General features: G+C 42.3%; 1 protein-coding gene across 21 annotated transcripts in view; it reads left to right on the top strand.

Annotated features, from left to right (window-relative positions):
• Nucleotides 1–23,442, top strand: part of CACNA1D (calcium voltage-gated channel subunit alpha1 D) — a 297,961-nt gene that overhangs the window by 165,031 nt on the left and 109,488 nt on the right. The window lies entirely within an intron of this gene.

The following is a 23,442-nucleotide window of genomic DNA, read 5'->3' as shown; positions in this document are numbered from 1 at the left end:
GCTGACTCGGGCCAGGGGATTCTGGTGTTTCTCGGCTCTGCCCTGCCTGTTCTTAGAGATGCCATCCCAGGCCCCTGAGGTGGCTCTGTATCCTCACCACCCACAGACACCCAGAAAGGGTAGCACCCTGAGAAGGAAGAAAGGGCTGCCTGGGCTCTCCCAGAAGCTGCTCCAGAACTTAACCACTGCTGGTGGACAAGCACCCCAGCTAGAAGCCGGGGTTGCCCATCTCCCCAGAGGAGCCTTTGTCACCCACTGTGCTCACACTTCCTCAGGAAGTACTTACTGGTGGCACACTTGAGTCCACATGGGCAAATCCTCACCTTTATCTTCCTCTTTCCAAGTCTGTGTCTCAGGATGGGGGAGGAGGGGTGACACCTTCATGGAATGCTGAGTCAGCAAAGAGCCCTATATCGCATTGGTCCACACGCTGCCTTTGCCAGAGCAGAGAGCACAGCTCCTTCTCCACCTCTGCTCCCCTTCTTGATCTGCCCTCTAAACTGCCTTGATGTTTTCAGGGGATAACGTATTTGGGGTTCTCCTTGACCGAGTGTGCTCACTTTTACACCACAGATGAAAAACTGTTGTGGAAGCCCGTCTCTAGTGATGGCCCTGGAGCCCATGCCCCCAGTGAGGCAGGGTTGAGGGTGTGACAGCATCAAACCTCCCCCCCAACGCGCACACACAGCTTCCATCTACAGATGAATGGCTTTGTAAGCACCTGTGTGAAGAAGAGTGCTTTCATCCTGATGAGTCTCTGTGGCCTTAGGTTAGTGTTGGGCTTGTAAGGGTGGAATTTATCCCTGGAGAAGCAGCATGGTGTCGATTTTGCCTCAGGAATGGCCTGTACAAGGTTAACAGCAATTCTGTTGTGCATTCCTTGGCGCCCCATGTCTCCCAAGTTCAACCAAACTGACTGAGGCCATGGAAACTGCTAATTTTAACAGTGCCAGTGACATGCCTTATCTCCAGGCTTCCCGGCACAGGAGCCATCGCCCCGGCGTGATGAAGCAGCTCAAGACAGAGAAAGAAAAATATGGGAGGAGGGGCTCCTTAGTAGAATGGCGGGCATTAAATATTGACCTCCATGGAGGATGACGACAGTGACACCCTCATGGGACAACCAGTTTACTGGGATATATTTTAGGGAAAATAATAAGTAATTTAAAAGCATTTTTATATGAAAACAAAACTTAGATCCCTTCTGAGGGAGAACACATTGCATGTGAAAAAATAAAATCCAAGACTCCCCAGTGATTTCCACTGTCCGTTCCTGCTGTGCCCCAGCTCCTGGGGGCTGCACATGGAAGGTGCTCCACTGTGAGGCCACAGTGCTGAAGGGTACTTGGTGCAAAGTAGAGCCACGGCTGCAAAGCAGAGCCTTTCAGCCATCTCTGCTGGTTCGGCTAGCATTTCCTGTTGTGTGCTGGCTCTGGGCCAGAGACCAGGGGTGCCGGCATTCTAAGACACAGAGGCATTGGACTCAGACTCTCCTTGTCTGGTGGGGAGACTGTTAAGCAGTGCAGGATGGCCAAGCTGGAGCAGAGGTGTGCTGTGGGCTGTGTAGGCTGCATGTCTGTGAGCTGGATCTTGAAAGGCGATAAGGCATCTACGGGAGGGGGGAACCTATGAGGAGCCTGCTCCCACCTCCCTGAACAATTCCCAGGTCCTCTGGCACTTCCTTCCCCTTAACTGGCCCCCAAAGCAACAAAAAATCAAAACGAGTTATTCGTATGCATTTTCTTACTAAGTTTTTTAAAAATTTGCTTTAGTCTTAGAGTTCTTCACAGTTTTTTTCTAGGGAACTAAATGTTAAAAGGAAGACAACTTGTATTGCATGGCCCCTTAGGGACCCTCAGACCCGCACACATATAATCCTTAAAGCGCTGAATTAAAAGCCTCCCATTTTAGAAACTTCAGACTGTGCTATTGCCTTCTAATGAAGAATCGTTAAATGGTGCTTGTGTGTCTTTAAAGTCTGTTAACCCCTTGGAAGTACTTGTTTCTGCTCCTTGGCTTTTTCTTTTTTTGTGTGTGTGGCCATGCCATCCTATTGTATTCGTGAACTGATTTTAACCTGCACACTTGATTTGGTGTTGGTACATTTTTAAAGCATTCTAAGACTGATGCTTTGGAAAAATCTTTGGTTTTACAACAGATCTTTTCTCAAGGTGAGTATGAAGTTTATGAAGTGTATACCCTGTGTAGCCAAGCATGAACACAGATGAAGACTTTTATCTCTGGTGGTGGTGTTCTTTGGGGAGGGGGAGCCAAGAATGTCTGTAGCTTGTGCTGCAATTTTACACTGTCATTGAGGAGATGATCCTGTTATGACCAAGGATTGGAAAGAATGTGTCATTTAAGTTTATAAGTCAGGCAGATTTTGTCTCTTCTCATGCTGTGGGTGGTTGTTTTTTTTTTAGAAGTTTCATGAATTTTTTACTTTTAACATTGTTCATTTAGCTCCTTGTCCCTTTTGAGGTTTTTGTCAGTAAATAGAATAAGAGAACTAATTGGTGGCTCGGTGCTTTGTTTCTTTAGAATTACTGCCAGATTCCTGAGGGGGTGGGGGGGGGGAGGAAGTGGTGGTCCTGGGCAGTGGATTCACTTTTTCACCTGTAGGCCCCACCTGATGCCAGGTGTACCTGTGGTGAGGCCCCCTAGAAGAGACTGGTAGATGCGAAGGCCTGGGTTCTGGTCCTGCCAGTGTCCCCCACCAACTCTGAGCCTTATCTTTGTAGCCCTGAGCTTCCATCTCCTGGTCTCTTAAGTAGGGATGGTCCCGTTGTGCAGCCTTCCTGCTAGGGTGGCTGGCTTTATATCAACCTTATATATACAACATAGAAGTAAAGGACTTGACTCATCGAATGCATCTTCATCCTAAATCCATGGACCTCCTCCCAGTCCCCTCTCTGGGCAAATGGGGACAGACACAGGAGTTCTTTGGAAATTAAAGTGTACCATTTTCTGGATTTACCAGGAAGCGACCAAGAGAAAAGAGTCTTGTATACACATTCATGCTGAACTCTGTGCCCCCCAAGGTGAAGCTATGGTTCAAGGTGAAGCTGTTCTTTGTCAGCCACAAAGTATTTTCCAGCTCTAAATCTTTGTGACTCAGGTTCTCTCAGACAGTGAATTTTTTTTTCCCACAACGTAGGGGAATGGCATTTTTGTAGCATCATGGTTAATCACACCAGCTTTAGAGTTGGAAAGTAATGACTTGATTCTCATTGAGCCTCACTTTCCTCATCTGTGCAATGGAGCTAAAATACCAACCATGTGAGTTGTGTGAGGATTCAATGAGCTGGAGCATAGCATGCCTGCTTCTTGTTATCGTGGTGGCTTGAGTGAGAGAATATAAAACGTGATTTGTTGAAAAAAAAAAAAATCTAATCAACTCAGTCTTTTTAATAATAATTGGTCAAGATCGGCCTGCATAGTGGAAACTCTTAAGTTATATAATATTTTTAAATGTTTTATTGCATACACACATGTATATATAATGACATAAGCCAGTAATTACTGAAAGATATTACATAAACCACCTCCTGGGCCTGCTTTAAAGAATAGATTAAAATCATTTATAACTCGCCTATGAATTCAAAGCTTTGGTTTTGCCAACATCTTAGGGAAAATATTTGAAAGACTTTCTTAAAGCAGGCTTTGTATGTTAAAAGATAATGTTTTTTGTAAAGCAGATTTTATGACCTAAGACTGAATATAAACCCAGCCCATGTCTCTAAGTTCAAAGTCCTTCATCTCTAAATTGTGTTCTCTGTGTCCCAGTAAGTTCTAATTTACCAGATCACAGGTATCTTTTTAAATCATTAATCCAATTTTATATTACTAGAGGCCTGTTTATCTTCACAAGTTTTGAGGGAACATGGATGAGGTGAAGCATTCTAGAAAAAGCAAGGGCCATTTTAAAACCAGTGAATTATTCTGAGTTTCACTATTCGGCTCTTCTTATACTCCATTCTAGTTACATCAAATCCCAGGGCCTCACAAAGACTTAGGCATGGCTACTTGACTGTACAACTGTAGATATGGAAGGAATGGGGAGGGAAGGTGGTGGTAATGGTAGTGGTGCGGACTCTGGATTATATTATTTTGGGATTTTACAGAGCAGGATCGGTCTGGGGCATCATCATTTGTACCCTGGTCCATTTAAATTCACACCATTATATAAGACATGGTAGGTCAGAGGTTGCCTCTGATTCCTTCTCCTTGAATATTGGCTCAGGAGGCAAAACATAGCAGGTAGATGGTAGTTGTATCACTGGTGAATGCTTTCTAAGTGGAGACGTAACCTCTGGGAAGAGGCATTCTTATAAATTATTCATGACTGGGATTAGATTTTGCTCTCATTCAACACTTTACCAGCATCTGCTGATTGAAAATGAACACCAGAATTTTTTCCTATACATACTCCTCTGACATACCTGCGTCTTCGAAGAGTAGTTGAATTGCTTACAACATCGAAAGGGGTGGTATTAAATGATGGGATAACCAGGCTGCCTGTGTGATTGGGTGCTTCTGTATTACAGAATGAACTTGTACTGATTCATGACTTAGTTCTGTCTCCTGACCAGCAGATTAAGAAGGCACATCGAACTCTAGTCTAAAAACAAAAAAGAGGGTATAGGGTTCTTAGATCTTACAACTTAAAAAAATTTTTTTTCTACCTGTAATTAGTGATCATGCTGCCAGAATTGCAGACAAAGACCCCTTTAATGATCACTGGCAGCAGAATAACTCTCAGATTTAGCTGGGTTTTTCCTTTAATTTTTGAGTTAGGCTAATATGTGAAAGATTTTCCCACACAGTTGGGTGTCTCTTTTCTTGTGCTTGGAAGTAATGTTGTGAGTGGGGTTGGAGATTGAGGGAAAGAGCCATGGGCTCTCTTTAGTGCCTTCACCTGGTTTGGCTTGGGTAGAACAAGGAATTGAGCCCCGCTTCAGCTTTCCATGGAAGAATGCTAAATTTCCTTTTTCTGATGAAGAACCAAGCGAAACATTTCTATATACTTTTAAAGACTGAACTTTCTTGTTGCAGAGTAAAAAGGCTGTTGGGGGTAGCTGGCAGCTGGATCCTGGTGCTGTCGGTACCACGGTACCTGAAGTGCACAGGCTGGTAGCCACACCTGACATTAGCAAGTGAGTGGTAACCTCTCTGCCACTGGCTCTCAGCTACTGTTTCCATAGAAATGGCTGTCGGGGATCAGGGGAAGCGAGGTAAGTGAAAGTTTTCGCTGATCCTTGTTTCCATCAAGCTGACGCCTGTTTCCCTGGCAACAGCAGTGGACAGCAGCCAGGCACCGGCAACAGATTCAGCAGAGCTCTCTCACTTGTCAGCTGTGGCTATCATCTGTTCCTGACTGAGTTCCTTTTTTATAATGCACAGCAAAGACCGCTGAGGACCAGGAGCCACCTCTGGCCACGTATTTCCTCCTGGGCCCCAGTTGTGCTGATGGAGAGCTCTGGGCTGAGCAGGCTCCCTCGGCAGCCTTCCCTCCACCGTGCTCTGCTGTGTTGATGGGCAGTTAAGAGAAGGGGAGACGTAGTTGTGGGCGTTGGTGTTGTAGAGCAGGTTATTTAGTCTTTTTTTTTTTTTTTTTTTTTGGTTATTTAGTCTTTGATCCCAAGTCCTGGGGGAAGAGAATTCATTATACTACTTTAATTCACAGACCCAGCTCTTCATAAAGCTGCTGGAAACTTAATGGCCAAAATTAAAGCCATAATTTTCCTGTGTTCCCTATTCGATTGGTGGCCTTAACAATTGCTGTACAATGAAAGGAATGTTTATGAACTTAATAATTTGACTTCTTATGAGAAACATATTGATGGTTGCTCCTAAGTTGCTACTGTCAGCCTTGTCAGTTTTTTTTTTTTTTCTTCTGTGTGATGTTCTTTTGCAGGCTGTTAGAATTGCTCACAGAGATCAAATATTGGTATAGCCGGGCAGCTTGGCATACAAAGGCCAGTATGTTCATAGTACAGGGAGTTCTTCTTTATTAAAGTCCAGCAGTTGTTCCCTTCTTGGAATTTCATTTTATTATTTCAGCAGATGTATGCATCCAAGGCACAAGTATCCTCCTCCCCCACAAGACCGCTGTCCTGGGTCCCAGGAGGCGGAAGGGAGTAATGCTTATTGCCGTGGTGTATAAGATGGGAGCACGTAGGTAGGTAGGTAGGTAGAGGCATGGAGTAAGGTGCTGAGCAGTGTCTGGTTTTATATCCTATAAGGTACCATCAAAATGCTTTCCCTCTGAAACAAAACAAAACTCTGGTATTCAGAGCTGTGTCTCTGAGAATCAAATGAAGATATGGAGCCACCGTGTTATGAGAATTTAGATTGGCTGTCTAGAGGAGCACTGAAAAATTATGGATTTCCTGTCTCTGGAGGGCTTTTTGAATGACTGTCTTCCTCAAGCATCTGAACTAGGGCAATATGCTTGGAGGGCAGTATCAAGATCTGACCCTGTACCTGCTGGTTGGGTTCAATATAACAGACTAATAAGAATCAGAAAATCTAAAAAAAAAAAAAAAAAAAGAATCAGAAAATCTTGCTAGATGTTTTTTCTCTTACACTTCTTAAGGAAAAAAATGACTTATTCATTTAATGAATATTTTTAAGTGCCTACACAATAGTCGATGTATTTGCCAAGCACCTTACTAGACATTGGGTTTCTAATAATGAGACAAAGCCTAGTTTTTGTCTTCATGAAGCTTGTATCTAATGGGAGAGACAAAGATTATAATTATAAACTTCTGTAAATTCTTTGAAAGAAAGGTATGTAGGGCTGTGAGAGTGTTTAAAAGGCACAGCTGATATCTAGGGGCTGAGGAGAAGCATCCTAGAAGAAGGGAAAATGCACGAATAGCCATCATATCCAGGCAAGATGGGGGAGAAGTTGAAGTTGAGGAAGGGTATTCTAGTCAAAGGAAAACTCACTCAAAGGCCCTACAGTAGGGAGGAGCAGAGGATGTTGGAGTAACTGAGCAAAACCAGAGGGGCAGGCACCCAGGGAGCAAGGAAAGAAGGGTGGAGAGAAAAGACTGATCAGCAAAACCCAGATCAAGAAAGGTCATTCTAGATCACATCACAGATTTTGGTCATTAGCTGAAAGGTAAAGCTACCGATGAATTTGAAGCAGGAAGTATGTGATTTATATTTGCATTTTATAAGGGTAATTCTGTGTTATGATGTCTTCAGCTTACCTTGAAATGGATCAAAAAATAAGATGACTTTGTGAATGGATAGAAGGGTGGATAGAGAGGTGATAAAGAAAATCTAGATGTTAATTGTGAAATTTAGGTGGTAGGCATTTGGGTGTTTACTGCATAATTCTTCTATGAATGTTTGGAAATTTTCTTAACAAAATGGAAAAATTTGCATGTAAAAATCACTCTGGCTGCTGCAATATGAATGGACTGGTAGATAAGACTGGATATGGGAAGGTCAATTTAAACTGTTTATAATCTGCTTCCAGCCACAACATAGTAACAGTTGCAGAGTCCACCTTTTACCAGAAATCATTAGAAAACTGGCCAAAATATATGAAGCAGTCTTTCCCCCCCCCAGAGATGGAAATAGGCAGTGCAGGATTGGGATCCCTAAGAGAAGGGAAACACATCAAGTAAGCCCCACAAATGCCTTGGTTTTCTGCCTGAAGACCCTTTCAGAATTGAGGCCCAGGGAGGCAGAGCCCAGCAGAGGACAGCAGTCTTTTGCTGAGGAGGCAAAGAGCAGAGCGTGGGCTGCTGAGGCAGCTGGAATTTTCAGAGCAGGGTACTGGAGAGGGCTTTGCGGAGAAGGGGGCTTTGGAAATCTAACTAGGGATCCTCTTAAATCTTTGACTCTAAGCTGCTATGAAACTACCAAGACATGGTGGAGAACAGCTCCTAGAAATCTGTGAGCTACTGGAGACCTCACTATGCTGGGAAACACAGGGGTTCTGATCAGCTGGAGTGGACTGACCTTGATAAATACATTGGACAGTCAATTGAGACTTCAGAAAAGCCAGGCCTTAGGGGTTGAGGCTTCTTTAGCTCTATAGTAAGAGCTCCTCTAGACCTACCCTAACAAAGCTTAAAAACAAGCTTCGAAAGGCCCAGGTTAAGTGGCTAATTAATTAAATACCTGCCAAAACAAAAGTCAACACCCATTACAGGAAGACACCCAAATCCAGATGTTCTCCGAAATGTTTCTCCACATCATTAAGAATCACAGGACATGAAAGGAAGCAGGAAAACATGATCAGAGTTAAGGGTGGATAAGTTGATACAAATTGAGAGATGACAGGAGTGTTGCAATTAGAAGTCAAATACTTTGAAATTGCTACTACAAACCTGTTTAATGAATTGAAGGAAAGGATGGATATACTAAAGGAACAGATTGCAAATCTCAGCAGAGAAATAGAGGCAATACTATGTCTGGAATAAACAGATTGAACACTGGGAGGAAAAGAGAGATGATCAGTGAAGACTTCGTGATCTCCAAGGACAACATTAATCTGAGAGATGTGAAAATGGAGTCCTAGAAGTAGAGGACAGATTGGAGAAGAAAACAATTTTTAAAGAAATAATAGCCCAAATGTTGAAAATTTTTTGAAAACTATAAATTCAACATCCAGGATGCTTAGCAAACCTCAGGTAGTAGAAACATAAGAAGTGCACGTAGACCCATCAAATGCAAATTGCTGAGAATAAAGACCGGGAGTATTTTCAAAGAAACCAGAAGGGAAAGGGCAATTATATATGGGGAAAAAATAAGATTATACACTGACTTATTCTCAGATATGATGTAAGCTGTAGAACAATGGAATGACATCTTTCAAGAGCTGAAAGAAGAAACCAAAATCTGTATTTAGTAAAATGTTTCTAAAAAGTTAAGATAAAAATAAATAAATAAAAAGTTAAAATGAATTAAAGAAATTATCAGAGATGATTGGTCACCAACAAATCTGCACTATAGAAAATGTTAAAGGAAGTTCTTCAGGCTAAAGAAAATAATGCCAAATTTTAAAAATATATTAAAAAGTAAGGAACACCAAAAATGGTAAACATGAATACAGAATTTTCTTCCTTTCTGAATTTCTTTAAAGATGATGAAAGTGAAAGTAATAAAAATATTGTAGGGACTACAGTATGTTAAAAAATGACAACAATAACACAAAAGATAGAGTTAAGTGGAACTTTATTATTGTAATATTCTTACATTATATGTGAAATATTAAGAATTCATGGTAGACTATAATAAATTCAGGATGCCTATATGAATCTCTAGAGCAACGATTTAAAAAATAAAGTGTTATCCTAAAAGCCAAAAGAAGAGATAAAGTTGAGTGTCAAGTAGTAATAATACTCAATTATTCAAAGTAAGGCAGGAAAAGAACAAAGAACATGTGGGATTCACCAAAAACCAACAATAAGATGGTAGACCTAAATCCAACCACATCTCTAATTGCATTAAATGCAAATGGACACATTTTAATTAAAGGACCTATTGTTAGACTGCATATAAAAATGAAAGATGTTATAAATATAGTTTAAAAACAAAAAGTTGGGTAACTATATTAATATCATACAAAAGGAATTTCAATACAAGGAGTTTTTCCAGAGATAGAGGCATCTCATAAAGGGATCAATTCATCAAGAAGATCATGAGGATTCTAAGTGTCTTTAAAATACATAAAGAAATAAGCTTTAATATACACAAAGGGAAAGCTATAAAAATTAAGTGAAGAAACTAATTCACAAAATTCACAAACATAGATGAAAGTTCTTATAATCTCCTTTCAATAATTGATAGAGCAACACTAAGTATACATAATGTCTAAGGACTATCAGCCAAATTGAGCTAATTGATAATTATAGAACACTATATCCAGGAACTGCAGAATACACATTCTGCTCAAAAGTGCATGGAACATTAACCAAGGTAGACCACATATGGACAGTAAAAGTCTCACTCAATTTCACAAGATTGAAATCTTAGAAGTATGTTTTTTTCCAGCAGCAATAAATGTGAAGTAGAAGTCAATCACAATAAGCTGTCTAGACAATTCTCCAAATACTTGGAAATTAGATAACCTATCTCTAACTTATAACTCAAGGATAAATATTACAATAAGTGTTATTTTAACCTGAGTAGTGAAAACGTAACATCTCAGAATTTGCATTATCCATCTAAAGGAGTGCTGAGGGAAAGTTACAGCTTTTAATGCTTATATGAGTAAAGAAGAAAGGTTTAAATTCAGTGATCAACACTATCATCTAAGCATCTAGAAAAAGAAAAGCAAAAATTTGTCCAAGTTAAGTGAAAAATAATGAAGAATGAAAGTCAATAAAATAGGAAATACAAATAATAGGTAAAGTTAATAAAGGCAAAAGCAGGCTCTTTGAAAAGCTTACTAAAATCAACAAGTCCCTAGCAAGACAAAATCAAAACAGAAAAAGGCAAATTACAAATTACCAGTATTAGAAATGAAAAGGGGGCATCACTCCAGACATGAAAACAATAGCAAGAAAATAGGGTAAAACATTTTATGAGAATAAGTTCAATAACTAGGAGAAATGAGCAAATTTCTTGAAAAACTCAGCTTACCAGAATGGATTCAAAAAGAAATAAAAAACCAAGGAGCCCTATATTTGCTCTTTAAATAGAATTCAAATCACAAATCTTCCAAAGAGAACTAGAGGCTTTGATGATGTCTAAAGTGAATTGTGTCAAACAATTTAGAAATAAAGAATGCCATTCCTAGGAAAATCTTTTGCAAGTAATTGAGGAGTGAACGTTTTCCAGCTTATTTTACGAGGCCAGAATAACCTCAATACCAAAACTAACCAGACATAATAAGAACATCTTTCAGTAATATGACATAGAAATTCTCAAATATTAGCAAATCTAATCCAGCAATATGAAAGGAACAAATGGGGTTTATAACAAAAATACAAGGTTGGTTCACCATTGGAAACTCAAACAATGTAATTTACCGTATTAACCAAATGAAGGAGAAAAATCATATCATAATCTCAGTAAATATAAAAATTGCTACTGACAGCATTCTATAACCATGATAAAAACTCGGCAAACTAGGAATATATGGGAACTTCCTCAACCTGAAAAAGGCGGTCTATTAAAAAAAAAAAAAAAAGAAAGAAAGAAAAGAAACCAAAACCTCACAAAACTGTAACATCATCCTTAATGGCTTTTTTCCTAAGATTAGAAACAGGTAATCATTCCTCCCTCACCTCTTTTATTCAGTATTATGCTAGAATTCCTGACTAGTACATTGAGGCAAGAAAAAGAAAAGGCCGAATGATTAGAAAGAAAGAACTATTTCTATTCACAAAGTGACCAAAGACTTGTTAGAAATGATAAATGAATATAGCAAGGTCACAGGGTACAAGATCAGTTTACAAAGATTTTATTCCTGTATATAAGCTGCTGCAAGCATGTGGAAAATGAAATTTGAAAAAATATTTATAGGGATGCCTGGGTGGCTCAGCACTTGAGCATCTGCCTTTGGCTCAGGGCATGATCCTGGAGTTCTTGGATTGAGTCCTACATCGGGCCCCAGCATGGAGCCTGCTTCTCCCTCTGCCTATGTCTCTGCCCCTCTCTCTCTCTCTCTCTCTCTCTCTCTCTCTCTCTCTCTCGAATGAATAAATCTTTAAAAAATATATTTATAATAGCATCAAAAACTTAGAATACTTAAGGATAGAGATAAGGAAAGCTATGGAAGATCTCTACACAGAAGATTGTAAAACACTGATTAGTAAAATTAAAGATGGTCTAAATAAATGAAGGCATCCCATAATCATGGATTGGAAGACACAATATTGTTAACATGTCCATTTTCCTCAATTTTCTACACATTCAATGCTGTACCATTTATAAATCTTTTTAAGATTTTTAAAATCTTAATAGCTTTTTTTTTTTTTTTTTAGAAAATGACAAGCTGATTCTAAAATTCACACATAATTGCCACATAGCCAAGTAATAACCAAAATAATCTTGACAGTGAGCAAAGTTGAAGGACTTATACTACCTGGTTTCAAGACTTATTGTAATGCAAAGTAAATTTAATGTCATTCTGGCCTAAATTTAGATATATAGAATACTTGAGTGGAATGGAAATTCCAGAAAGAAGTATATGATCAATTGGTTTTTTTTTTTTTTTTATAAAGGTGCTAAATAATCCAAAATGGAGAAAAGACACCTTCAGTTAACAATAAATAAAAGGATCTTGACCCTTAGGTCACACCAGACACAGTGACTTGAAATGGACCATTAAAAAGCTAAAAATTAAATTTTTAAATGATTTTGCCCTTCAGAAGTAAGAAATGGAGAGGGAAACCACACACTGGGGAAAATATTTCCTCTGTCTATAGTTAAGAAATATCTGACAGAATTGTACCTGTAACATACAAGAATGTTAACAACTAAAAACATAACCTGGTTAAAAATTGGCAAAAAAAACTTGAGCAGAAACTATATAAAGAATATACAAAAACAGCCAATGTACATTAAGGATGTTCAATATCATTAGTCACCTGGGAAGTGCAAGTTAAACTTCAATGAGATACCATGTCATATACAGTAGAATAGCCAAAATTAAGATGAACAATACCAACTATTGGCAAGAATATAGAGCAATTTATGCACTCATACATTGCTGGTAGAAAATAAAATGTCACAACCACTTTGGAAAAGTTTGTCAGTTTCTCATAAAGTTAAATACCATACTGGCCCAGCAGTCCCATCCCTATAGATAATGACCCAAAAGAAATGAAAACCTATGTCCACTATGACTTGGCTATGAACATTAATGGAGCTTTGTTCTTAGTAGCCCCAAACTGGAAAAACCCAAATGTTTATCAACAGGCAAATAAATAAATTGTGATGTAATCAGAAATTGGCATACTATCCAGCAGGATAAAGGAATGGAAATACTAATACAATGTTATTGATGAAGCTCAAATGCATTTTGCTGAGGGAAGAAAGCCAGGCACAAAGAGAGCATATGGTGTGACCATTTATATGGAGTTCTGGAATAAGCAAAATTAATCCATAATATAGAAATGAGATCACTGATTTTTTTCCTCAGGTAGGAGGAGGGATGCTTGGCTGGGAAAGGAAATGAGATAATTGGGCAGTGATACCCATGTTCTATATCTTCATCAGTGTGTTGTTGATAATGAGTGTCAATGTTAGCTAAACCACAAACTTAAAACCTATGCATTTTTATTCATAACTTGTGTTTTTATAAAATTGGTTTTTAAATACCATTACAATAGAATTGAGAGAGTATTTGCCTTGGGTGAAGATGCAGTAGCAGATGGCAGATTTACTGTCCTACCTGAGACAGCAACAAAACCCAAACCAGATCATATATGTGAAACACTGGCCATCAGGTTATTAAGAACAGGGGTTAATTCCTGAGAAACCTGAATTCCTGAATTCCTGAGAAGTAAGCTGAATGAGCACCACGACTGCCCCAGCTCATTGGCTTGAGAGAGATCTGGGGTCACCATAGCACATGGAGGAGGGACCCAGATGGAGCCCTGTGACCTCCAACTGTTGAGAAGATGTAGAATCTGCAGAAATCAAGGTGGCTGGAGTATGCAGGACAGAGTATCAGAGAGGAGACAACTGCATAGAATTCTAGAGATGAGCAGAAAGTCCCCCTCAAGATGTAGCAGAGTTAACTATTTAGCACATGTCTGTAGAAAACTACCCAAGGCTGAAGGAAGAACACTGGAATGGATTACAAAGGATGATATTCAGTGCACATGGGACCAGGAACATTGCCTGTTCTCAATGGTCAGACTGGAAAACTCCTAATTTGTGGGATACTGGGTAAAGTACTCAAAGGATTTGCCTAGTTAGTGAGGAATAACTAGACCTGGATGGGGAAGTGCACCAGACTGATCCAACAAAACAGTAAAGCAAGACATGAAGGATCAATGTGATCCAAATAACTGTATCCCAGAACAAAGCAGTAGAATATTTATAGGAATACACAATATCTACCACCCAACAAGATAGAACTTACAATGTCTGGCATTCAATTAAGGGTTACTAGGCATGCAAAGAGGCAGAAAAACATGACCCATAATAAGACTTAATCAGTCAATTGAAACCAACCCAGAACTCACACAGATGCTAGAATTAGCAAAAAGAACATAGAAAAGTCATTATAACTGTATTCCATATGTTCACAACGTTAAATAGAGACATGCAAGGTACAAAAAAATATAGCATAAAAGATCAAGATCCTAAGAATAAATCTAATGAAAAATGTACAAAACTTCTTCTACACATAACTTTGTGTAAGGAAATTAAAGAAGACCTCACAAATAGAAGGATATATGATCATGGATTAAAAAGCTCAATTTATTAAGATGCCAGAAGATAGGTAATATTAAGAGAAGGTGCTTTCCTTTGTAAAGAGAAAAGAGGGTAAGGCAGTTGTAAGTTTGCTTTGATGGTGGGAAGCTGGGAATGTTCTTGCCTAATTCCTCGTTTCTCTGAAGCAGAAGGCAAGCTTAACTGCTAAAGGGAAGGGGGTTAGCCTAGCTGACAGTCATATGTCTGAAGAGCATGGAGAAGGTTCAAGTGAGTCATTGAGAAGGCTCAAATGAGCTGGGAGGGAGTGATAGGTTATGTTGAGACCTTATTTGAAACTGGTGATGAAGGGCCTGCATTGATGTCAGCCTGTTAAAACCATCCCTTCCCAGGGATAGAGGAGCATTTAGGTTACTAGCAAGAACTTTACTGAACGGATCACTGATATATCATGAAATCTAAATTCAATTAGGAGGAAAGAAGAGGCCTAACAGACTCGGAGAAAATGGGTCCCATGAATTGGGCATTTCAGAGAGTTTAAAAAAAAAAAAAAAGTCTATAGTGGGAGCAAGGAAGTTGGCTGCTTGGAGGTTATGGTCAGAAAGCAGAAGGCTGGAATTTATGATGAAGTTTGGGATGATAAGCATTTGGAGTGGTGGGGATTAGGCGGCTGAGGCCCTATGGAGGAGATGGCTGTTAAAGATTTAATAGATCAAGTAATTGCAAAGCCTGGGGGGTGGCAGGGTCAAGCAAGGGCTACAGGAGTCCCCTGGGATGATGGGAGAGCTTAGAATGGAGAGGGACACCAGGAGCCAGGATCCAAAGTCTTCAGGAGGTTGGCAGAAGACGACCCCGAGGAAGGGGAGAAGGCCGTGTAGTCCAATGGTACTATCTCCAGAGGAACAGGATTATCTGTGTGATTGGCTTTTACAGCAGAATGAAGGAGCATGTTAATGAAGATGTTAAGAGGAACAGAAAAGCAAGCAACTCCACCTAGAGGAGGGATCTGGAAGGACTGCAAGGGAAGCCAGAAGATGACCCAGATTTCCATCAGAGCCAGGAGGATGGGAGTCCCTTTGAAGAGGTTGAGGGTAAAGGAGCAGGAATTCCAGAGGGCACAGGGAAGGAGGTGGAAGAGTGAGGGAAGGCCGAGTCAGTGACAGGGACGTGCAGAGGAATGTAGGGATAACCGTGCATTACATGATAGGAATTGGGCATTGGACGCGTGCCTTGCACTTTGGGCAGGCATTCATCGGCCAAAGTAAAGGCTTGGTGGTGAGGTCTCCTGAGGGAGGAGGGTCCTCGGCTGATGGAGACCCTGGCCCACTTGGTCAGGCTCACCCAGCCTGAGGTGTGTGCCATGAAGCTTCAGTCTCTCCAGAGATGTTCTCCAGAGACCACCCCATGTGTTGGTTATTCCAGCAGGTGTGGACAGTCCAGCCAAAGGTCTGAGTGCTGCTGGCTGAGGTGACTCCTCTGTTCAAGGGGATCACCAGTTGCTGTGGTTACTGGTTCCCTAGTGTCATCATAGTGGGAAGAGCACAGGTTCAGGGTGTCTTGCACATGCTTCCTGCCGACACACTTTCACCAATGGGTTTCACTTCTCCGTGTCAGTGTTATCACACTCCTGAAGTTGGGTGGCCTTATCCACCCTGCCACTTCTTTTGCAGAGCTGTCCTAAGAACCAGGGAGAGAAATGGTTGGGAATGGACCTGTAAACTGTATAGACCTTCCCAAACATGAGGTGTGCTCAGCAGCAGCCAGCTCGTAGCCTCCTTGAAGGAGGCTGTTTCTGTGCATTTGAAAAGCCTCCTTATTTGCACTCTGAACATTCACGTGCTGGCTCTTCTCTCCAGGGCGTCACAGCTTTCCAGGACCGGAGTGGCACTTGAAGCACTAACCTAATTTCTCTAAGTCTGATTATCCTAAGAGTTGGGTTTGGATTCAGGGATCAAATATTAATCTTTTCAGAAGTGGATCATTCCCTTTAAATTCTGCTTTAAAATAAATCTCAGTCTAAGTTAAGTTCTCTCTTGGCACTTTTGGAGCCTCCAAGCATTGCAGCTTTTTGGCTTCTGAGTCTGGGAGGCTTTTGCTGTATCTGAGGAGTCTAATTCAGGGGGCGATAGTACTGCGCCTCCGGAGGTGTGCTGTTCCCAGAGCCCCATCTGACCTTGAATCCTGCGCTGTTCCTGATGAGCCAGCTCTCAGAGACATAACAGGAACTCCAAGGGCCCAACATGGGAGCCGATTGCATATCGGCCAGCAGTCAGCTGCATTAAGCGTCCACTCTGTACCTAGCAGCATGCCCTAGGTGTATAGTGGAAGGGCTGGCATGTCAGAGACCAGCTCAATTTGGTCACTGAAAGAAGGGCATTCATAAGGATGTAAAGAAAGGAGGACATGTTCCAGATCCCGCAAATGGCAAGGAAAGCAGGGCCTGGTGCACACACATTTCAGGAGCCAGAGAGGCTGGCTGGGGTGTGATGGGGTAGAAAATGGGCAAGGAGCTGAGGAAGCCCAATAAGGGAGGCGGGATTTTTTCTTTAATTGATAGGAGCTGTTGAGGTGTTTGAAAGCCAGGTGATACAGTGGAGCCAGACCTGGAAAGCACAACTGGGGTCCCACAGGGTGGTATGGAGTGAGGAGAGCCTTGGGGGTGGGAGTAGGGGGCTCTGACAGTGAGGTGGCTGTGAGATGATGGGCAGGGTATGGTGGTGGAGATAAACATGAAGGAATTGATGCAGAAGGTGGTTTGGGGCCTGAGATGAGAAGGAGAGGTCTGTGGATTTGGTTGTCAACTCTGAGTATGGATTGTGTGAATTTTTCTTTATTCTCTGTAAATTTTTTTATTTTAAGATTTTTTTTTTATTTATTCATGAGAGAGACAGAGAGAGAGAGAGAGAGAGAGAGAGAGACAGGCAGAGGGAGAAGCAGGCTCCATGCAGGCAGCCCGATGCAGACTCAATCCAGGGTCACGCCCTGGGCTGAAGGTGGCGCTAAATGCTGAGCTACCCAGGCACCCCCGTAGTCTCTGTTGTTGTTAATAGAGCTGCTAAGACAGACACTAGGCACTGGGCTAGGGGCTTTATACAGTTTATTTCATTCACTCTTCTCAAGTACGTCAGTGAAGTGCTTTTGCCTCAGTTTTATAGACGTGGAAAGCAAGGCTCAGAGACATTGCGCTTTTCTGAAAGTCTCACAGCTTGCAAGTAAGGCATTCTAGTGATTTAGAAATTAAATCTTGAGTTATTTGTCTCGGGAGCTCAAGCTGCTTTTCTCATCATTTGGAAGCTCCTCCTGTGTTGGGTGAGGGGGCACCCCCTGTGGGACCTTGTCTACCCCACTGGGTCCACGTTGCTACAGAATACATGCTGAGCTGCTGTATTCTTCATGTGTCATCAGTTGCTTTCTCTCCCCCAAGTTAATTTCCCTAGCAAAGAGAAAGAGTGGAATATGGAGACTTCAGAAAAATTGGTTTCTTTTTCCTCTTAAAAATGCTTGTGATGGGGCACCTGGGTGGCTCAGTCAGTTGAGCGTCTGACTCTTGATTTTGGCTCAGGTCATGATCTCAGGGTTGTGAGATCAAGCCCTACATTGGGCTCTGTGCTCGGTGTGGAGTCTGCTTGAGATTCTCTCTCTCCCTCTGCCTGATGCTCTCAAATAAATAAATAAAATCTTTAAGAAAAAAGTGCTTGGGGGGATCCCTGGATGGCTCAGTGGTTTAGTGCCTGCCTTCAGCCCAGGGCCTGATCCTGGAGACCCGGGATCGAGTCCCACATCGGGCTCCCTGCATGGAGCCTGCTTTTCCCTCTGCCTGTGTCTCTGCCTCTCTCTGTGTGTCTTTCATGAATAAATAAATCTTTAAAAAAAAGTGCTTGTGAACAAGTCCCATCTAACTCAAGTGGTCCTTTTGGATCCTTTTCCTGGGAATGGATCTCTCTGAATCCCTGAATATCCCTTATCATATGATGCTCATTCCCTTATTCTCAACTAAATGTGGTGGTCCACAGAGGGCACTCCCCCCACTCATCCTGCCCTCCTGCGAGGAACCCTTCCTGGGAGGGAGAGCCTCCATCTCCTCTGTATCCCTCTCACCAACTGGTTTGCCTTTGACATGGCGAGTGGGTGGGATTAGGCTGAAATTCTGACAGGTGTGACTTTGAGAACATCCCAACAGATGGGTTCAGTGCCAGCTTCTTCCCCAGTCCAGTGTTGCTGACCTGTGGTCAAAAAACCTGCCAACAGACAGGCAGATGCAACCATCACTCCATCTCAGATGGTTTTAACCAGGCCCCTAACAGCAAACGGTGTCGACATGTAGGTAGGACATGCCCTGGGGTTGCTGGTACTTGCAGACTTGTTTATTTTTTAATGGTTCTGCTACCCTCCTAAGTCAGATTTCAGGTACACATTTTCCTTATTTTCCTTTAAAAACTGGAATCTGTAAAGTCTAGTGAGATGTTTCTCAAGTGACTTCTTAAGTAGCAGTATTTGAAGCCTGTCATGGAAGATATGATGTTGACTTGGCTCATTCGATTGAATGATGTATTTCATTCAGAGAAAATGATAAGAGATGAGAGAGCTCATGTTTTTGAAGACTGCCTCTTAAAACACGTTTCCCCCAAAAACAGATTGAAACAAGAAATCTGTAACTTTTAGTATGCAACCTGCATGGGAAATTTTCTGCCGGAAGCACTAGAATGTCTTTGGTAGCCATGGAAACTAAGTCTTCAAAGAGAGAGTAGCTCTTCTGCTCTGACAAGGAGATGCCGTGAAGGGAAAGTATATGTCATTCTAAGATGCAAGATAGACTTTATTTCATTCCGTGGAGGACTTTGTAAGACTTTATAGGACCCTGGCTGTCTTCATTTGTTTGTTTTTTAGTGACCATGATGGGTACAATTTTAGATATAGAACGTGACATGGGCATTTGTGATCAGATCCATCCAGTGCGGAGCCCACACTCCATGTCTTTGAAGTGATCATTATTAATTTAAGACCTGAGTCTGTGGGGGGTGCCTGGGTGGCTCAGTCTGTTAAGTGTCTGACTCCTGATTTCAGCTCAGGTCTTGATCCCAGGGTTGTGAGATTGAACTCCACATCCAGCTTTGCACTGGGTGTGGAGCCTGCTTAGGATTCTCTCTCTCCCTCTGCTCCCCTCTTCCTCTCTTTCTCTCTAATAAAAAAATAAATAAAAAAGGAAAATTAAAAAAAAAAAGACCCGAGTCTATAAAACTGTTCATTAGAATTTAGCCGATTCTTCCTTTTTTTTTTTTTTTTTTAAGATTTTATTTATTTGACAGCACAAGCTGCAGGAGTGGTAGAGGGAGAGGGAGAAGCAGGCTCCGCACCGAGCAAGGAGCCCAACGTGGGGCTCTCGATTCCCAAACCCTGGATTCATGACCTGACCTGAAGGCAGACACTTAGGCCACTGAGCCACTCAGGCACCCCCCAAATTTAGCCTATTTTTATTGAACAATGGCCAACATTTTTGATAAGGAATTGATATACAAAGATAAGACAGATGTGACCCCTCCTTCAGAGCTTACAGTTTAGTATGTAAAAGAAAATATCAAAGAACAGTTGCAGCGCTGTGAACGGAATTCTACACAAGCGAGACTCTTATCTAGGAAACTCTAAGGACATTAGAGAAATATGCCTGCAGGCTGACCTCACAGAGTGGGCCTGTATCAGGATGAGCGGATGAGGCTAATTTAGGGAATAGCACAGGCATAGCTGAAAGATCTCTGTGCCTTGGAGAAAATGAGTGAACTTTAGGGTGATTGGAGTGTAGAGTTTAAGGAGCAGATAGTTAGGGCCAGGTTGAAGGAAGAGACCAGACTGATCATGCATTACATTTGCTCTGTCCCTATTCCTGCTCCTCTTGTGTGGGGATAAGTGCCACAGATGCTGGTCCCTGACGTTTTGTGTGCCCATGCCTGCTCAGCTGCTGTTCGCAGCAGATATCTTTGTCATTAAAAGTTAGGGGGGGGGGATGTTAGGAAATACCTACTTTGAAAATGGCCCATCTCCTCGAAAGATGGAAACGGTTTTCTATTTAAAGCATTTTCATAGACTTTTATGTCAATGAAAGCAGTCAAGGACATGAAAAGGGGAACATTGGTTTGAAGAAATCTCTTAAGACACCCAAACCTTTATGAACAGAAAAAATTAGGAAGCACTGACTCCCTCTACAGAAAGATTCACCATGGGGACTATTTCAGTAATGAGTTCCCAAAGAACAGCCATAGTGTGGTTTGCTGGAAATGTGGTTGTTATACTTTTCCCATCTTGTTCTTGTGTAAGCAAAAGCCCTCCATTTTCTCTTGCTCCTCTTACCCACTGAAGAATGCTGTCCCAGATTAGCACCCCACCCCCCTGTCCTCTGCAAAGGAGCAAGTCACATGGATGGGGTGCTGCAGTCCCAAGGCAGCTGGCATTCTGGCGCCGCCTCTCATTCAAAGACAGCCTCCTGGGGCAAATCCTGGCCTTTCCTGGTTGCAGCAAACCGGAACAAAGCCAATGATTTTGATGAACTTTGAACTTGAGCCAATGGCACTCATTTAAATATTTTTTATTGTGAAACATCACAGGTTGTTTTTTCTTTCTTTCCTTTTTTTTTTTTTTTTTTTTTTACAAACACCTCATTACCTTGAACAGAAACTGAGCTTACTTCCAAAAAAATTAGATTTTAAAATTAAAAGTATCTTTTGAACCAAACTACTTTTTCCACTCTGTTTCATTTCCTTTATAAACGTTTACATGGGGGAAGGGATTTACGTCTAAGGAAGACTGGCCACTACTGATCAAAACCAGGGGCTGGCTTCTTCACCTTCCCTTGACTCTGCCTTTTTATGAATGCTGTGTGTGTGTGAATTTCTGAGTCCTCTCTTTTCCTGGAAATCTGAGCCCTAGTGATTCTTTTGGCTTTGCTCGCTGGAGGTTTTCACGCTTGTTTGTGTTTGTTTTCTCTGTGTGTGCATGCACAAATTTCAAAGCGCTTGCCTAAATTTTATTTGTGTGGGTTGGGTTAAAACAAATAGCATTACAACCCAAGAAGGAACCCTGTCTCTAAATCAACATGATTTCCAGTGGCCCATTTATTTTAGGGGGCGTTTGAGAAATAACAAATTCCAGAGCAAATTGCATGGCGTCAGTCCCGTGTGACCCTTACTGCCATGTGAATGCAATGGTTTGCTTCAGGCCAAGTGCTCTCTCCCCCATAGTGTTGACTGAACCAGGGCTTCCAGAGCATAAATCCTGGCAATGTCAGGGTTTGGGGAGCGCTCTGCAGGGTGGGGCAGGTGCACAGGGACTCCTGGGGTGGGAGGAGGCTGGCTGGATCCAGGCAGTCTCTTCCTAGAGTAGAACTTCCTGGGAAGTTAGGGGAAGAGCATATGCGGGGAAGTGTACTATCACCTTTGCTAAGCCCAAGTCAGGATTCTGGGAGAAAATCAGAATGCTGAAGGGTAAGTGATACATTCTGTCTTGACCCACCACCCCCGATCCTGGCCAGTAAGTGTCCAGTCTATACATCTCCTGAGCCAGGAAGCAAAAGGATGGGGAATCCTGTGGAAAGAACGCTTAGTTTGGAGCCTGGTCGTCCTGTTTCTGGAGTATATGATACAGAGTCAGTAATGCTACCTTGTTGAACTTCAACTTTGGCTTTTGTGAGATGGGATCGACAGTCCTAGTCCTGGCTGTTCCACATCAAGGTAGAGAGGAGCCTGTGGGACAGTGCATGTAAAGACACTTTGAGGACCCCAGATAGAAACCCCAATACATAAGAGGTTTGTTTCTGTTATTACTAGAAAGGGGCCACAACCTGGACAGGCTCTCCTGCAGGAAACTTCGGCAGCACCCCCAGCTATGCAGGCTCAGATCCTGCTGGCACTGCCATTGGTTGTCCTTTCTCTGTCTCCTGCCCACCTGCCTGTCTTTCCTGAACCCATGGGCATGGAGTATTTACCTGGCAGGGAGTGGGGGCATCATCTGGCCCTGGAGTAAGGTCCATGTTAGCAGAGAAAATGCTGCTGGGTGGGGCCAGACCATGGGGACCAGCATGAGGGACAGAGGTCAAGGTGACCACAGTGTGGGGATGGATAGGGGTCAGTCATGACAGCCCTCACAGGGGCTCTTCCAAATAGTCTATGAGGTTGGGAATTAGAGCCAAGTTACTTTTGACTCGCATTTTTATTGGTGTTGAATGTACCCCATCACCAGTGTTTACTGAATGATGCCCTATGTGATGATGTCATCTTCACATAGAACTCCTATTAAACAAAGCTGATAAGGACTCTCTCCTATGAGACTTCTGGTGGTTCCCCATTGCCTACAGGGAACCAATCCTGAATTTAGGATTTAAAGCCCCTCCTGGACTGACTAAGCTGCTTCTTTGTCCTCATCCCTTCATACTTCTACTCTTCTCTTTCACTACCTCCTGTGTACCTGTGTTGAGGTCCTCGGGAGGGTTGATTCAGGAGCTACGTGGGCTTGTTTGGCCAACCTCTCTGAGCCTCCACTTCCTCAGTTTCTGTATAATGAGGGCAGTAATGGTCTCTCCCTCCCCACTGATCCCCTGTAGTGAAGATGGGGGTAAGGCACTGGGCTGGACTCTGTCAGAGATACCTCATTGAGACCAGCTGAGATCAGGAGCATGTATATACACACACACACCTCTGTGTCTTGGTGTTCACCAAGTAGAGTGTCCTGGTGATTCAGAGGAGAGCAGAACTCTTTGTAGGGGGATGGGGGTAGCCAGGAAAAGCTGGGTCTTGATAGGTGAGCTAGAGTTTTAAGATGGGAGAGGGCTTCTCAGTTGAATGGAGTCCTGTGGACAGAGGCTCTGAGGGTTGAGGAATTGAGAAGATCAGAGCCAGAATACAAGGTGTTTGTTTCTAAGGTGAGAAAATGGAGTTGGAATAATCTGTGGAAGAAGGTTAGAAGGCCCCGAGTGCCGAACTGAGAGGCATTTGACCCTGGAGTGCTGAGGGCAGCAGTGAGAAGCCCTGTGGCTTTCTGAGCAGAACATCAGGATGAAGCCTGAAGTTAAGGGGAAGGCAAGCGCTCCTTAAAGACTCCAGC

This window comes from Canis lupus, chromosome 20 (genome assembly GCF_011100685.1).
Source record: "Canis lupus familiaris isolate Mischka breed German Shepherd chromosome 20, alternate assembly UU_Cfam_GSD_1.0, whole genome shotgun sequence".
Lineage (NCBI taxonomy): Eukaryota > Metazoa > Chordata > Mammalia > Carnivora > Canidae > Canis > Canis lupus.
The sequence above is the reverse complement of the archived record's forward strand: the minus strand, read 5'-3'. Positions and strand labels throughout refer to the sequence as shown.